At 36.1% G+C, this 16854-nt stretch overlaps 1 protein-coding gene and 1 pseudogene across 7 annotated transcripts in view; one reads left to right on the forward strand and one right to left on the reverse strand.

Annotated features, from left to right (window-relative positions):
- The window catches only part of SIK3 (SIK family kinase 3), a 272649-nt gene that overhangs the window by 58804 nt on the left and 196991 nt on the right, over window positions 1-16854 (reverse strand). The gene's annotated exons all lie outside the window — the stretch shown is intronic.
- LOC129086080 (40S ribosomal protein S24-like) lies at window positions 6355-6830 on the forward strand (annotated as a pseudogene).

Genomic DNA, 16854 nt, shown 5'->3' on the forward strand with positions numbered 1-16854 from the left:
AGTTATATTATGTGTTTATTCCCTCTACTAGTCAATAAATGGGAGGAACATAATTTTATTTATCCTAACCTCCACACAATATTCCCAAACATAGCAAGAACTCAAGAAAGCGTCACTGAATTAAAACTATAATAAAATCACTGGGCCAATCCTCTCATCACCTCCTGGTTACTGGAACCTTCCTCATACTGACAATGGCAGCTGGCCAGCTACTAGAGCCTCTACCTCCTAACCATCATTCCTTAGGTTCTAAAATTAATGGTCATGAGAGGCTTAGAGGTCAGGACCATCATTAGAATCTCATAATAGCTACTTTGAGAAATCAATGTTGTCATTCCTCAATGGAAAATATATGCCTCTTCTGTCGAGGAGGGGCCAAACAATGAATTAAAACCAGCTGACTTTAAATATTCCTAATAAGCAACTTAAAATATATAGGAAGTTTCTCATTTTGAATCACAAATGCTCTATCTACAATTAAGAACCTTTATAACTTTTTATGCTGCTGGGGAGGGGACAGCACAAAGTTAAAGACTAGCCAAATCATGACTAGTCAAAGCATGAGCCTGTTTATTCTATCTACCCAACAGGAAATCTTTACAAAGAAAACATTATCAAAAGGATCTATCATCAGCTATGGCTACAGGCTCAGACTGCCATTAGGTGTTTATATGAGAAATGCGTATGCAAGAATGAATGATATGAGTAGGGCCTGACAATTAAGAGAGAGCCATATCTGGGAAGCACCTGCTTTCACAGCATGTCACAGCCAAACACTTGGCTTCCACAACTAGACCCAATGGAATGACCAACAGCAAAATTTCAATTTCATAAGTTTCAACGACAAAACTCCTATCCCCTTTGCTCTTATTTCCTATTACATACCAAGCAAAAATAATCTAATCCTGCAAACCTGTCCACGGGTCTCCTATAATCATTCCAAGTATTGTTCTTACTCCTGACTCTAAAGTTGTTGCACATATAAGCAAAATTTGTTTCTCCCTGCCTACTACGATATTTTTTTCATTAAAGCAAGCTTCCTCCAATGAATGATCCTGGGATATCCCAATTCATTCTTTAACGTACTAAACCTAAGAGGATCTTACCCTACCCTCCTGCTTCAATATACCTATTACTATGAATTGACAATGTCATTAAAAGCATACTCCTCTTTTATCTTTACTACTACTGCCTCTTCACCAGTATTTCACATTTATTTTCAATATTTCTGTGCAAGGCTTGTTAAAATTCTGGCTAAATCATTGTCAATTCAGCTACAACATAATTTATTTCCTCAAAATTTAAATTATGGATGTAGGAGAAACCTCAAGTTATTAACACATACTAAATCTGGAATTCATTTTGCAAGTTCAGCTCCTTCTAATCAACACTCTGAGGACTGAATAACCAGGATGGGAAGAATATCTCCTTTTTATCCTCTCAACCTCCTTGCACTCGGGATCATTTTGCTACACACTTTAAAAAGACTGGAAGGAAAAATATAAGCAGTTAAAAGTCACACCAGGATATTTTGGGTTTTGTTGGTACTTTAGGGAAGTACTAGGGGAATGCTGCCAGGATACGTGGTAGGAAGTGAGGTGGAATGGAGCAAGCGGGGAATAGACAGACGTGGAACAGAATTATTAAGACTTTTGTTGGTTTTTAGTTATCTACACATATAGACAACTGAAATAACTGCAAGATGACCCAACTTGGAAGAGAAAATGATTACAAAAAAATTTAAAGCAATGAGTAAAATGAATAAGGAAGAATTCTTGCTGGCTTGGATCAGAAATGCCAAAGCAGCAGGAAAACAAGAGCTTTTAGAACTGATGTTTGCTCAGTTACCTTGAACCTAGAACACCATAATTCTATTCATCTTATTTTGGCTCTGGAGCTATTCTTATTCATAAAGTCTTTCATTACCTACTAAAGCTTTTTATTCCTAATGTCTATTTTATAATCCCTTAACAGGTTCCTCCCTTTCCTTCACTCAATATAAAACATGTATATATGGAAGCATTCCAATTGACATAGCAATATGTTGATTTCTATGAAAGAACCAAAGGCAGAAAATATATGTTCCTATGGGAGGACTCAAAAAGGAAGTAGAACTTAATTGAATAACTAGGATTTGAGAAGGCGGGGTGGGGGGAAAGAGAAAACCGTATTCTGAACAATGGCTAGGGGACAGCACCACAAAGGCTATCACTTGGAACTACTGTGCTAACTTCAAGCAACAATAACTAGGCTGCCCTGGGTATGATGTGGGGTTTGCAGAGGTTTGTATGTGACAAGAAATAAGATTACATAGTAGCATCAACCAGACAAACTACAGCTTTAAATTACGGAACAAGAGCCTTAGACTTCATTCTGTGAACCACTGTTTTTCTTTCTTTCTGTTTCTTCTTTATTTCAAAAAATTCAAAAATTTTATTATAGACTGGTGTAAATTTTATTACACCCTGACTGGTGTGGCTCAGGGGGTTGGGAGTTGTCCCGCAAATGGAAAGGTTTCTAGTTCGGTTCCCAGTCAGGACACATGCGTGGGTTGTGGGCTGGGTTCCCAGTTGGGGGCATGTGAGAGGCAACAGATCGATGGTCCTCTTGCACATTGATGTTTCTGTTCCTCTTTCCCTTCCTTACCCTCTCTCTAAAAAAATAAATAAATAAAATAAATCTTAAAAAAATTTTTATTAGACTTCAGATACAAAAACTGATTATGAATGATCATCTTTGGTTCATGACACAGCCTCACCATTGCTTTACTCATGGCCTGCTTTTTATTTAGATTTTTTTTTTCCTACGGCCTTATTGACATACATTTCACATCCCATAAAATTCACCCATTTAAAGTACACGGTTCAGTGGTGTTTAGTATATTCGTAGAGTTCTACAACAATTACCACAATTATTTTTAGAACATTTTCCTCACCCCCGCAAAAAACTCCAAACCAATTAGCAGTCACTATTTTCCCTTCTCAACTTTTCCACAAATGCCCAGCCCTCGGCAATCACTAGTTAACTTTCTGTCTCTATGAATTTCTCTATTTTGAACATTTCATATACAAGAAATTATACGTGATCTTTTGTGATTGGCTTCTTTCACTTAGCATGTTTCCACTACATTGTAGCATGTATCGGTATTACATTTTTATTGCTGAATAATATTCCATGATATGGATATACCACTTTTTTTAATCCATTCATCAGCTGATGAACATTTAGATTGTTTCCACTTTTCAATATTATGAGTAATGCTGCTATGAACATTCATGTAAGTTTTTTTGTGGATATATGTTTTAAATTCTCAGGTATATATCTCGGAGTGAAACTGCTGGATCATATGGTACGGTACTCCATCTTTAACTATTTGAGGAACTGCCAAAACCGTTAGCCACAGTGCGTGTGCCACTTTACACTCCCACTAACAATGTACAAAGGTTCCAGTTCCTCCTTTGTTTGGTGGCTAACGATATTATTGGTTGTTTGTTTTTTTTTAAATTATAGTCATCTTAACAGGGTAATGTGGTATCTTACTATGGATTTGATTTGCATTCTCTGATGGTTAATGATGTTGATCATCAATGAATGTGCTCACTGGCCATTTGTATATCTTCTTCAGATAAATGTTTATTCAAATATTTTGTCATTTAAAAACTGGGTTGCCTTATCATTGAGTTGTAATTCCTTATATATTTTGGATACAGGTCTATTGATACCATTTGCAAATATTTTCTCCTATTCTGTGGATTATTTTTTCACTTTCTTGTTGGTGTCCTTTGATATACAGAAGCTTTTAATTTTGATAAAGTTCCATTTAGTTAGATATTCTTTCATCATTTATGCTTTTGGTGTCATATCTAAGAAACCACTACCTAAACCAAGGTTACAAAGATCCACCCCTATGTCTTCTTCTAGTAGTTATTTCTTAGTAATGCAATAAGCATTCCTGAACTTACCACCTAAATAAAAAAACAAAAAACAAAAAAAACTACTATTCTGATAACTACTTACATCTAATCATTAGTACCACCCATCCCATCCCCTTGTTCTCTCTCCAACCATTGATTTTTCAACCCTGTCTGTACATCAGAATCACTGGGGTCATTTGAAAAATGAGTTTAGAATGATCCACAAACCACTGAACTACTGAATCTCCTGCAAATAATTTCTTTCTAAATAATGCTCACTTTTTTTTTTCTTTTTAATCCTCACTCAAGGATATGCTTACTGATTTGAGAGAGAGAAAAGGGGTAGGGGAGAGAGAGAGAGAGAGAGAGAGAGAGAGAGAAACATTGATGTGAGACAGAAATATCAACTGGTTGCCTCCCATATGATCCCTGACTGGGGATCAAACCTGCAACCCAGGTATGTGCCCTGACTGGGAATCAAATTCACAACTTTTTGATGTACAAAACAATGCTCCAACCAACTGAGCCACCTGGCCAGGGCTCCTGGAAATAATTTAGACGTGAATATAAAAAAGCAAACAGGACATAATTCTTTCTGAAGAGGTTTGAGAACCACTCTTACAGGCAATGAGGAGCCGTCAAACCTTTCAGAGAATGCAGGTGATGTAGTAAAATTAACCTGAAAGCAAGACTAGATTACATGTGCAGTGAAGTTGAAGGCCTGTGATAAAGTTGGGATAATTAAAATGAGAAAGACAATTTGAAGAAAGATCAAACAATACATGAGGACAGACTGAACACATGGGATGGAAAAAAGGGGACAGGGAGTATGACGACGCAGGTCTACATATATGAAAGACTCAGGAAGGCAGAAGTTGGTTTGGAAAGGAAAAAAGAATTGTTATGCCTTGAATTGAAGAAAATAAGAAGAAATTCAAGTGAAGATATTCTGTGGAGCTGAATAATGAATAAATAAAAAAATTTATTTTGAAAAAATTAAGAAGAGAAAAAGAAATGGCTGGGACTTAAGGCTTCGCAAACACCCGTAGGTACTTCCTATTTCACAGGTGCAGGAATAGAAAGAGAATGTGGCAAAAAAGGAGAAAGACAGGGTGATTTTCTTCTTAAAGAAAGAAAATCAGAAAAATATAATTATCATAAGGAAAGTAAGGGAAGAGAAAAGCATTTCAAAGAAGGAAAAGATGGTCTGCAATAGTCACAGAATGTTATCCAAGTACAATACTATACAACTTTTATCTCGGGTAAAATTATGATATAATTAACTCTAGATGAGAAATGGTGTAATTTCCCCCTATAATTTTTGTTAATTTGCTATAAAAACATGATAAGTCATAGGAATGGACTATGAACATAATCCAGATTTATTCTGATTCATGTAGAATGTAAACACTGTGATAAAACTAGGCATTTCCTACCATGTCTGATGACACCCAATAAATAATAATTCTGAAGCATTAGTAAACTCATTCAAGGCACTTAGAAATGAACAACATGGTTATGTAGCTGAGTAGCAAGAATGCTGAAGGGAGCCAGGTATTCTGGTAGGACCAAGAAATGGATTATCCTTGATTCATCTCTATCAGTGCAGCAATGTTCCCATCTGTGCAGTACTTTGAATGTCTATTTACTGTTCTTGCATGCCTTTCTCTGTTTTCTTTAGGTCTTCTTCTCATACAGGTCATATCTTGCAAGTCTCTGTTTGGGTTCATTTTTCTTGGCATAATCCAAGGAATCATATCATGCCAAAGCCAGTGCAATACAGTAAATAGACATTCAAGTGCTGTGTTTTTGTACTTTGTATGTATTACCTCATTGAGATACACATTGTTTTTATTTTATATCTGGAAAAAGTGAGGTTCATTAAGTAATATGCACAATATGATTTTAAAAATATGACTAAGAGCAAAGTCCAGCCTATAATGTCAGCCTGGATGCTCTGAAGGCCATATCCATACTGCGGTTTTAGCATCATGTATGTGTTTATAATGAGGTAAGGGTAGATCCCGTAACTAATTTTATACAACTTCTAAATTCCTGAATTATTATAGTCTACTGTTTTTCATTTTGTTCTTGACTGTGAACCTTCTGTCCTGCTTATGTAATTCCCAAAGGCATATAGTATTTGAGGGATACTATGTGTTTACATGTTTCTTTAAAAACAGTGCATTGAGAAGAATGGTAAGCACTGTATATCAGTGGGAAAAGAATAAATTTTTTAAGAAATGGCATAGGGGCAACTGGTTTTCCACAGGAAAAAAATTAAATAGGACACATTCCTCACATTATACCCTAAAATCAATTCCAGGTAGATCACAGACTTAATGTAAAAGGTGAAACTATAAAGTTTTCATAAAATAGTAAATGAGAGTCTTTATAGCCTCAAGGGATGGAAGGAATTCTTAAACAAGAAATGCAAGGCACTGCTATTTTCCTCCCTCGCTGCCTGAAGATCAGCCACCATGATGAATTACACAGTAATTATCTGGACCAGGAAGTTCATGACCAACAGACTACTTCAGTGGAAACAAATGGTCATTGATATCCTTCACCCTGAGAAGGCAACAATACCGAAGTCAGAAAATCATGAAAAACTATCCAAAATATATAAGACCACACCAGATGTCATCTTTGTGTTTGGATTCAGAACCCATTTTGGTGGTGGCAAGACAACTGGCTTTGGCATGATATGATTCCTTGGATTATGCCAAGAAAAATGAACCCAAACAGAGACTTGCAAGACATGACCTGTATGAGAAGAAGACCTCAAGAAAACAGAGAAAGGCATGCAAGAACAAAAGGAAGAAAGTACAGGGGACAGCAAAGGAAAATGTTGTGCTAGCAAAAAGAAAGGAAGTATCTGGAGACTGCCTAACATCAGACAGGGTCAACATCTGATATCATCAGAGGCAGATCCAGAAAGAAAAAACAGCAGTCTCCTACCATAGAACTTCACTCTGCAGTCAGGAAATCAAGACAGATCAATCTAAGAAGCAGAAGCAAAACACAAGAGTCTCACAAATAATAAGAAGACAAAGAAACACCCCTCTAGTCGAAGGGAAAGGAGGAATCCCCACAAAGAGAACTAAATGAAAGAGAGGCAAGTAAATTATCAGATACTGAATTCAAAACAACAGTTCTAAGGAAGCTCAATGAGCTCAGTGAGCTCAGAAAGAATTACAATAAACTACAGGGAAACTATGAGGAACTTACTGCAAACTATATCAGCATGAAAAAGGACATAGAATTATCAATAAGAGGCAATAGGAAATGAAGGATACAATTTCTGAACTGAAGAACACAGTAGAAAGTATCCAAAGCAGGCTAGATTAGCAGAGGATCAAATCAGTGAGCTGGAAGATAGGGTAGAAAAAAGCTCCCAGAAAGGGCAAGAAAATGAAAAAAGACTCCAAAAGCACGAAGAAGCATTGAGGGAAATGCAGGACAACATGAAACTTAATAATATCCATATAATAGGAATACCAGAAGGAGAAGAGGAGCAAGGGATAGAAAACCTGTTTGAAAAAGTAATGAGGGAAAACTTCCCCAATTGGAGGAAAGAAAAAGTCATTCAAGTCCAGGAAGCACAGAGGATCCCATTCAAAAGGAACCCAATGAGGCCCACACCAAGGCACATCATCATTAAAATGGCAAATATCTCAGACAATCAGAGAATCCTAAAGGAAGCAAGGGAGAAAGAGATAGTAACATATAAGGGAGCTCCAGGACGGCTGGCAGCTGACTTCTCAGCAGAAACACTACAAGCCAGGAGGTAATGGCAAGAAGTATTACAAGTCATGAAAAGCAAAAGCCTGCAACCAAGACTGCTCTACCCTGCAAGGCTCTCAATTAAAATGGAAGGCAAAATAAGGAGTTTCCCAGACAAAAGAAGGCTAAAAGAATTCACCTCCACCAAACCAGCACTGCAAGATATGCTAAAGGGACTGCTTTAAGAAGATGAAGAAAAAGAGCCTATGAATACTCAGTTCCTTTCACAGTCACCAATCCTTGATATTACCAATATTTTTAATACTTATTAATCTCATTGTGACAATGATGTTATTTTGTTACTTTATTATCTGTTGAAACTAAACCTGTTTTTGTACATTTCTTGCCTATTTCTATTATTTTTAAAAAGCCTTGCATGACTTTTTGGTATTCTTTATCCATTTTTTGATTAAATGTTTACAGAATCTTTTCCCTTAAAAAAAAAGAAAACCTACTAACCCTTTTTTAGATGTGTTGCAAATACTTTCCTATTCTGTTACTTGTCCTTTAACTTTTTTCATATGTATATTACTATATAGTCTTAAGTGTTTAATACAGTCATATTGTCAATATTTTACTTTATAGCTTCTGGGTTTGAATATTTGACTTCAGGATAGGAAAAATATTATTTTGTATTTTCTCCTAAAACTCCTTCAATTTTTACATATTGATCTTTAACTCACTGGAATATTTTTTGTATAATGTGTGAAGTAGGGCTCTATATTGGTTTTATTTCAAGTTTACAGTGGTCCATGCGCCTTATTTGTTGAATAAGCTTTATTTTTCCCATTGATTTGAATTATCAATTTAATAATATATTACATTGTTAGATATATATGTTTGTTTCTAGAATGCTCATTTTATTTCATTGATTTACTTGATTATTTCTCTGCTGGTGTCATGTTGTTTTAATTGTGGAGACTTTATAATGGATTTAAATTTTTTAGTATTTTATTATGGATTTTGACATTAAAAAAGATAAATAAGTCAATCTGCACTTTAAAAAAAAAAAAGAAGAAATAAAGAAGGAACTCCTACTTTTTGTGACAACATAGATGGAACTGGAAAATATTATGCTAAGTGAAATAAGCCAGTCGGTGAAAGACAAATATCGTATGATCTCACCTATTAAGTGGAATCTATTCAACAAAATAAACCACAGGCATGGAAACATGGAGCAGACTGAAAGTGACCACAGGGTATGAGAAGGAGGACAATGGTGGAAAGGAGAAGGGACTAAACAAAGAACATGTATGAATGACCCATGGACATGGACAACAGTGTGGAAATTTACTGTGTAAGCGGGGGGTAAGGAAGGAAGGCAAAGGGGGAAAAATTGAGACAACTGTAATAGAATAAACATGATTAAAAAATGATGATAAAAAAAAAAAGAAATGAAGTGTCTGGCAATGACCTGAAGATTGACCAACAGAAGGAGTAAAATTCTTCATAGACTTGATCTGTGGTGGTTATACAGATTTTTCATGAAAGGATTAATAAGCTAAGAACTTTAAAAGAATGCAAAGCACTAACTATAAAGAAAAAGTGGTAACTTTGGCTACATTAAACTTACACCAAAATGTCTATTCATTTAAAGACATTTTTTTCATTTCATTTAGAGAGAGGGGAAGGGAAAGAAAGAGACATTGATGAGAATGAGAAGCACTGACTGGCTGCTTCCCATATGCACCTGGACTGGGGACTGAACCCACAACCCAGGTATGTGTCCTGACCGGGAATCAAACCCTCAACTTTTCGGTTACAGGATGATGCTCCAACGAATTCAGTCACACTGGTCAGTACCATTTAAAGACATTTCAAAAGTGTGAAATGAGAAACCACAATCAGAGAAATATTTATATACTTAAATCAAAAGATTCATATCTTTACTATTAAAACAAAACTCCTATAAATCAGCAAGACATACAAAAGAGTAGGAAAACAGGCAAAAGACTTATTTAAGCAGACACTTCACACAAAAAAAGGCCAACAGGCATGAAAAGCTCATCAACCTCATTATTAAAGAGAATAAGAGAAAAACTAAACCACAGTAAGATAACCATTACAAACTCACCAGATTGACAAAAATCCCAAAGTATAATAATACACAGCACTGGGGAAGACATGCAGAAATGGGAACACAGGCCAGACACTAGGTTTGGAATTCTCAAGTAAAAGCTGAAAACAGACATTACAGTATGAACCGCAAATTTACTCCTAGGTTTACACTCTTAAATGTTTAAGAATCAATATTAATGTTCAAGAATGTAACAGGATAAACACTTAAGAATGTTCTGCAGCTGTCTGCGAGAGCTCCAAACTGAAAGCAATCCAAACAGCCATCAACAGAGACAATGAATAAATAACTTGTGGTATATTCGTATCATGGAATAGTATATAGAATTAAAAGTGAATAAATCAGTTACACAAACATGGATAAAGCTCACATAGTGCTGTCTGAAATAAGACACAAAATAATATATTTAGCATGATTTCATTCATATATAGTTCAAAAACAAACTATATTAAATATGGGCCACTGCACATTATGTTCAATATAAATGGCAATCTTTGGAACACTCCTGAGGGATGCATTAGACAGGTGGTAAAACTATTTTTAAAAAACCCCTTTAGGTAAGGCAAGTAAGTAATTAATATGAAAACCAAGACAGTGATTACCTCTTGGGAGAAGGATGAAGTTGTGATTGGGGTGCAGCTGCAGTCTGGGCTGATGAAATTACTATCTATTTCCTGATGTAAGTGGTAACTGCACAGGTGCTTGCCCTATAGCCATTCACTAAAGTATGCATATACAGTTAAAGTACATTTCTGTGTATATACATTATATCCCATAATAAGCGATGGCAGAAAGCAAAAAGAATAGGTTTCTTTTTCTCTCCCCTTCCTTCTATTTCTTGCTGTTCTGAAACATTCACTGAGATCTAAGCCTCATTATCATACAGATTGGAAGGGCAGGTATCAGGCTGTTTCTCTCATCACTGACTTCCTAATGCTTAGAAAAATGCTTTGTAGACGAGAAGGCATTCAATAGGTATCTTACAAATGACTCACTGATTAAAAACAGAAAAAGAGGCAGAAAAAGAGAAAAGACAGGTGAGTATTTCCAAAAAGGAAATAAATGTATGAGAACTCAGAGCAGCCCTTAGTGAACAGTTAAGAGGGTAGGAACTAGGAGCTTCTTGCTAAAACAGGGGTCCCCCTGAACTTTTAGTTGAAAACAGCAAAAATTCTATTAAAAAACAACAAACTAAAGATGTTATATACAATGATAAAGTCTACTTTTAAATTGTAAGTAAATTATAATTAAAAGAAGAGGTATATATTTTAATGATGTATAAGTACTGTCTAATGTAATGGCAATTATTTATAAATCATAAATAGTTCACATCATTAGAAATATTAATATTATTCTCATAATAAAATGACCATGTCTTAATAACTCATATTAAGGACACAGACAGCATATATTATGTTATGGTCTGAATGTCTGTATCCCCCCCAAATTCATATGTTGAAATCCTAGTACCCAAAATGATATTAGAAGATGGGACCTTTGGCAGGCACTTAGGTCAAGAGAGTGTAGCTCTCACAAATTAAATTTAGTGCCCTTATAGAAGTGCCTCTAGAGAGATCTCTAGTTTTTTTCTACTGTATGAGGCCACAGTAAGCAGGTGCTGGCCATGAACCAGGAAGACAGCCCTAACCAGAAGGCAAGTATGCTGGAGTCATAATCTTGAAATTCCCAGCCTCTAGAACTGTAAGCAATAAATTTCTGCTGTTTATAAGCTACCCAGTCTGTGGTATTTTGTTATAGCAGCCTAACTGGACTGAGACACATTACTTTAAGTAATTTAATAAGTTAATTTTTGTGTATAATGTCACTGTCTCCCCTAGTTGAACAAAAGCTGCTAACAAAAAAATTTAGATTTCCCTTCCTCTTTAGTATGTCCATCTTAAGATAAATAGGCTTGATAAACTAGCATATCAAAAAACATGGATGGCAAGAAAAAGGAGGAAAAATATCCAAATCCTGGATAGTAAAACAACAACAACAACAACAACAAACCTGGGTAACTAACAGTTGATACAATTTTGGTAAACTTTTCAAATAAATAATATTAACTCTACCCTAACTTCTTATAAGACATTTTTATTATATCTTTTGATTATTTGAATCTGATAGGTAACAAGCCAGTGAATGAACAAAGCCTAATCAATTCTTTAAAACCTTAAACACTTTGTATTCAATAACTACTACCTTTTAGTTTTCCAGAGCTAATATCATCCAAAGGAATACTAGAATGCCGTGTTACATCAGCTCATGTCAACCAGGGATCATTCTAATTACGGGACACAAGTTAAACAAACTACATGATCATAAGCTAAAGTTTAAGTTCACAGGGATCACAATGAAGAACACTATTAGGCTGGACACTGGTGCAATATAAAAGATAAAACAGAACAGTGACAACTTCAGCGTAAGTAAAAAACAAGGAAAAACTCCAGAAACTTACGGCAAAGAACAGATTCAGTGTATGTTCAAAAGGTTAAATAAATATACTTTGTAGTTCTAAAGTGCATTAATAAATGTCAAAGAAAAGAGGGGAGAGTTGATAACACCAAAGCCCTATAAAGACGTTTCTGTGTTCTTATAACATTATGTTGTATCTGATAAGGAGTTAATATCCAAAAAAATTATAAAAAGCTTATACAACTCAACATCAAAACAACAATCCAACAAAAAGATGGGCAGAGGACCTAAAGAGACATTTCTCCAAAGAGGACATACAGATGGCCAATAGCCATATGAAAAGATGCTCAACATCACTAGACATCAGAGAGATGCAAATTAAAACAACAATGAGATATCATCTCACACCTGTCAGAATTGCTACCATTAATAAATCAACAAACAAGTGCTGGCAGGGATGTGGAGAAAAGGCAACACTCATGCAACTGTTGTTGGGAATGCAGAGGGGTGCAAAACTGTCGAAAACAGTATGGAGGTTCCTGAAAAAATTAAAAATCAAACTGCCTTATGACCTAGCAATTCCACTTCTGGGAATGTATCTGAAGAAACACAAAAAACTAATTCGAAAGAATATATGCATCCCTCTGTTCATTGCAACATTATTTACAACAGTCAAGATACGGAAGCAACCCAGTGACCATCAACAGACGAACAACTGGATAAAAAAGCTGGGTTACCTGTATACAATGAAATAGTGTTCAACCATAAAAAAAGAAAGAATGGAATCTTACCATTTGCAACAGCATGGATGAACCTAGAGGGTATTATGCTAAGTGAACTAACTAAGAGAAAAACAAATACCATATGATTTCACTTATATGTGAAATCTAAAGGACAAAGTCAATGAACAAACAAATTAGAAACAGACTCGTATTTACAGAGAACAGAGTGAGAGTTGTTAGAGTGTGGGAGGGTGAGGTTTAGGGACTGATGAAAGAGGTAAAAGGAATCCTGGCTGGTGTAGTTCAGTGGGTTGTGTGTCATCCTGCAAAGCAAGAAGGTCACTGGTTTGATTCCTGGTCAGGGCCCATGCCTGGTTTGTATGCCAGGTCCCAGTTGGTGGCATGTGAGAGGCAGATGATCAATGCTTCTCTCACACATAGATGTTTCTCTCCCCCCTTTTCTCCCTTCCTTCCTCTCTCTCTAAAAAGTAAATAGAATTAATACAATCTTAAAAAAAAAGGTGAAAGGACTGAGAAGTACAGATTGGTAATTACAAAACAGTCACAGAATATAAATACAGGACAGGGAATAGAGTCAATATATTTTAATAATTATGTATAGTGCCAGGTTGGTAACTTGAAATGTTGAGAGGATCACTTTGAAAAGTATATGATTATCTAACCATTCTGTAATAAACCTGAAATTAATACAAAATAATATTGAATATAAACTATCTGAAAAATAAAAAAGTCATTAGGGTGTAAAGTACAGGATAGGAAATATCGTCAATAATAATGTAATGAACTATATATGGTGTCGGATGGGTACTAGACTTATCAGGGTAATCACTCCAAAAGGTATATAAAGGTCTAATTACTATGTTGTACACCTGAAACTAATATTGTAGTCAACTATACATGAAAAATAAATTTAAAAAACCATGGGATACAAAGTAAATTATAGCATATCTACTTGATATGCAATCATTAAAAATAATTATATGGAGCAGCATGGGGGAAATATTTGATATAATATAAAAAATAAAAACTGCACATAAAATTATATATATACTGACAAGAATTACGGGAAACTACAAAAAAAAAAGAAATGCATTCAAAATGATTAAATTTTGGATGTGAGATTCCAGTTTGAATATTTTGTTTAAATTTCCTATTCTATGTTTATGTTATTCTATAATTAAAATTTTAATTTAAAGACATTAAAATACCATCTCAAATAAAAAGAACTAAAATACTGTGCAGTTAGTTTCAGAAAATTCTCAGGTAGGAAGATGCCCAAAAAGATACTTTATATCCCTTATTGTTTATTTATTTTCAAAGGAAAGATTTATGACCTACAGATTCAACAAGAAATGATGAATATTCTAAAGCTTACAGGAAAAAAAAGGAGAAACAACAGAACTGGTTAAGATGGATAGTCACACCCATACTACAGAAGCCAGATGGGTGGAATTGTTCTCTTTGTGAGGCTTATGGTCATTTATTTCTCCACTCATAATTGGCTCCTCCCTTTTCCAGCCCCCATTACTATGGTTGGTTGCTTAGCATTCATCTACAGGCTGAAACGGTATCTTATACCCGTTTTCTCTTAATATAGAGCAGCAGACTCTAATTTGAACCACATGTCTGTCTTCTAGTGACAGTTTAAATATCAGAGCTTTACTATCAATTTTGAGAGTTGGAATTCCTTGCTCTAAGCAAGATCAGGAGTCTGAGGCTAGACAGGGTAGTGAGTGATACTGTATCTCTGAAAGAAAGTATATCACCAATTGGGCACATGCATGTGGTCAGGGGAAACAGAAGGGTGTGTGGCACTAATTTAAAAATCAGGACAATTGCAACAGGACGTTTTCTTATTTGCCCCACCACTTCAGAGTGGTACCCCTGACTTCTTTTTGGCTGACCAAGAAGCAATCCAAAACAGATGGAAAAAGATTACGCACAGCCTGAAGCCAATTCCAACATTCACAGTATCTGTGTTACAGATACAAATGGTGGCTAATCCCTCAAGAGTAATTTATGCGTCACTTCATTGTTGTTACAAGTAAAGACCTTGTAAGTAGGGGAGCAGAAGAAAAACGTGAAGTGGAAAAATATTTCTGTATTGTAAACAAACAAACTCACCAGAAAACACTGTGACAAGATCCTTCACATTTTAAAATCTGGAAACTTCTGATTTTAAATAACTGCAGTTGCAATTAGACAAAGACGAACATCCAGCCAAGATGAAGGCAGAGGTAGATATATTTTGCCTCCTCGCACAACCAAGAAAAGGACAACAAATTTAAAAACAAAAAATAACCAGATTGCCAGAAAATTGAACTGTATAGAAGTCCCACAACCAAGGATCTAAAGAAGAAACATTCACCCAGACCAGTAGGAGGGACAGAAAGGGGCAGCTGCAGTGGAGAGGACTCACAGAAAGCTGGTGGCTGGTGGTCTGGGCAGTCCCACATTTGCCTGTGGATAAACTGGAGGAACAGCTGGGGAGCGAGACAGACCGCGCAATCCACGGTTCCAGTACAGGAAAAGAAAGCCTCAAAATCTCAGGCTGCAAACACTTGTGGGGGATGTGTCAGCAGGAGAAGCTCCCAGCCTCACAGGAGAGTTTCTTGGAGAGACTCACAGGGTCCTAGAATGTACACAAACCACCCACCTGGGAATCAGCACCCAAAGGGCTCAATTTGATTGCGGGTATCAGGGGAAGTGACTGAAAGCCAGCCAGGAGCCTCGCAAGCAGCATTGTTCCCTCTTGGACCCCACCCCCACATACGGCGCCACAACACAGACAAATGGGTTACCCTGTCCTGGTGAATACCTAAGGCACCACCCCTTCCAATGTAACAGGCACTCTGAGATAAAGAAATTGGCGCAAATGAAAACAGATCAAAGCTCCAAAAACAGAACTAAGAGATGAAGAGATAGCCAACCTATCAGATGCACAGTTCAAAACACTGGTAATCTGGATGCTCACAGAAATGGTTGAGTATGGTCACAAAATGGAGGAAAAAGTGAAGGCTATGCAAAGTGAAAGAAAGAAAAATAGACAGGGAAACAACTGTAAAGGGAAGGAAACCGGGACTCCAATCAAAGATTGGGAGCAGAAGGAAGAGATGAACATTCAACCAGATCAGGATGAAGAAACAAGAATTCAAAAAATCGAGGAGAGGCTCAGGAACCTTTGGGACAACTTTAAATGTTCCAACATCTGAAAAATAAGGGTGCCAGAAGGAGAAGAGGAAGAGCAAGAAATTGAAAACTTATTTGAACAAATAATGAAGGAGAACTTCCCCAATCTGGCAAAGGAAATAGACTTCCAAGAAGTCCAGGAAGCTCACAGAGTCCCAAAGAAGCTGGACCCAAGGAAGCACACACCAAAGCACATCGTAATTACATTACCCAAGATTAAAGATAAGGAAAGAATCTTAAAAGCAGCAAGAGAAAAGGAGAGAGTTACCTACGAAGGAGTTCCCATAAGACTATCAGCTGATTTCTTAAAAGAAACCTTGCCGGCAGGAAGGGGCTGGAAAGAAATCTTCAAAGTCATGAAAGCCAAGTACCTACATCCAAGATTGCTCTATCCAGCAAAGCTATCCTTTAGAATGGAAGGACAGATAAAGCACTTCCCAGATAAGGTCAAGTTAAAGGAGTTCCTCATCACCAAGCCCTTATTATATGAAATGAGAGAGGGACTTATCTAAGAAAAAAAGGAGGATCAGAAACTATGAACAGTAAAGTGATAACAAACTCACAACTATCAACAACTGAACATAAAAAACAAAAACAAACACAAAAACAAAGTAAGCAAACAAGTAGAACAGGAACAGAATCACAGAAATGGAGACCAAAGGGGAATGGGAGAGGGGAGAATGGGGAAAATGGTACAGGGAATAAGAAACATAAAAAGTAGGTACAAAAT

Source organism: Pteronotus mesoamericanus, unplaced genomic scaffold, assembly GCF_021234165.1.
Source record: "Pteronotus mesoamericanus isolate MK-2021 breed Mesoamerican mustached bat unplaced genomic scaffold, CSHL_Meso_final scaffold_36, whole genome shotgun sequence".
Lineage (NCBI taxonomy): Eukaryota > Metazoa > Chordata > Mammalia > Chiroptera > Mormoopidae > Pteronotus > Pteronotus mesoamericanus.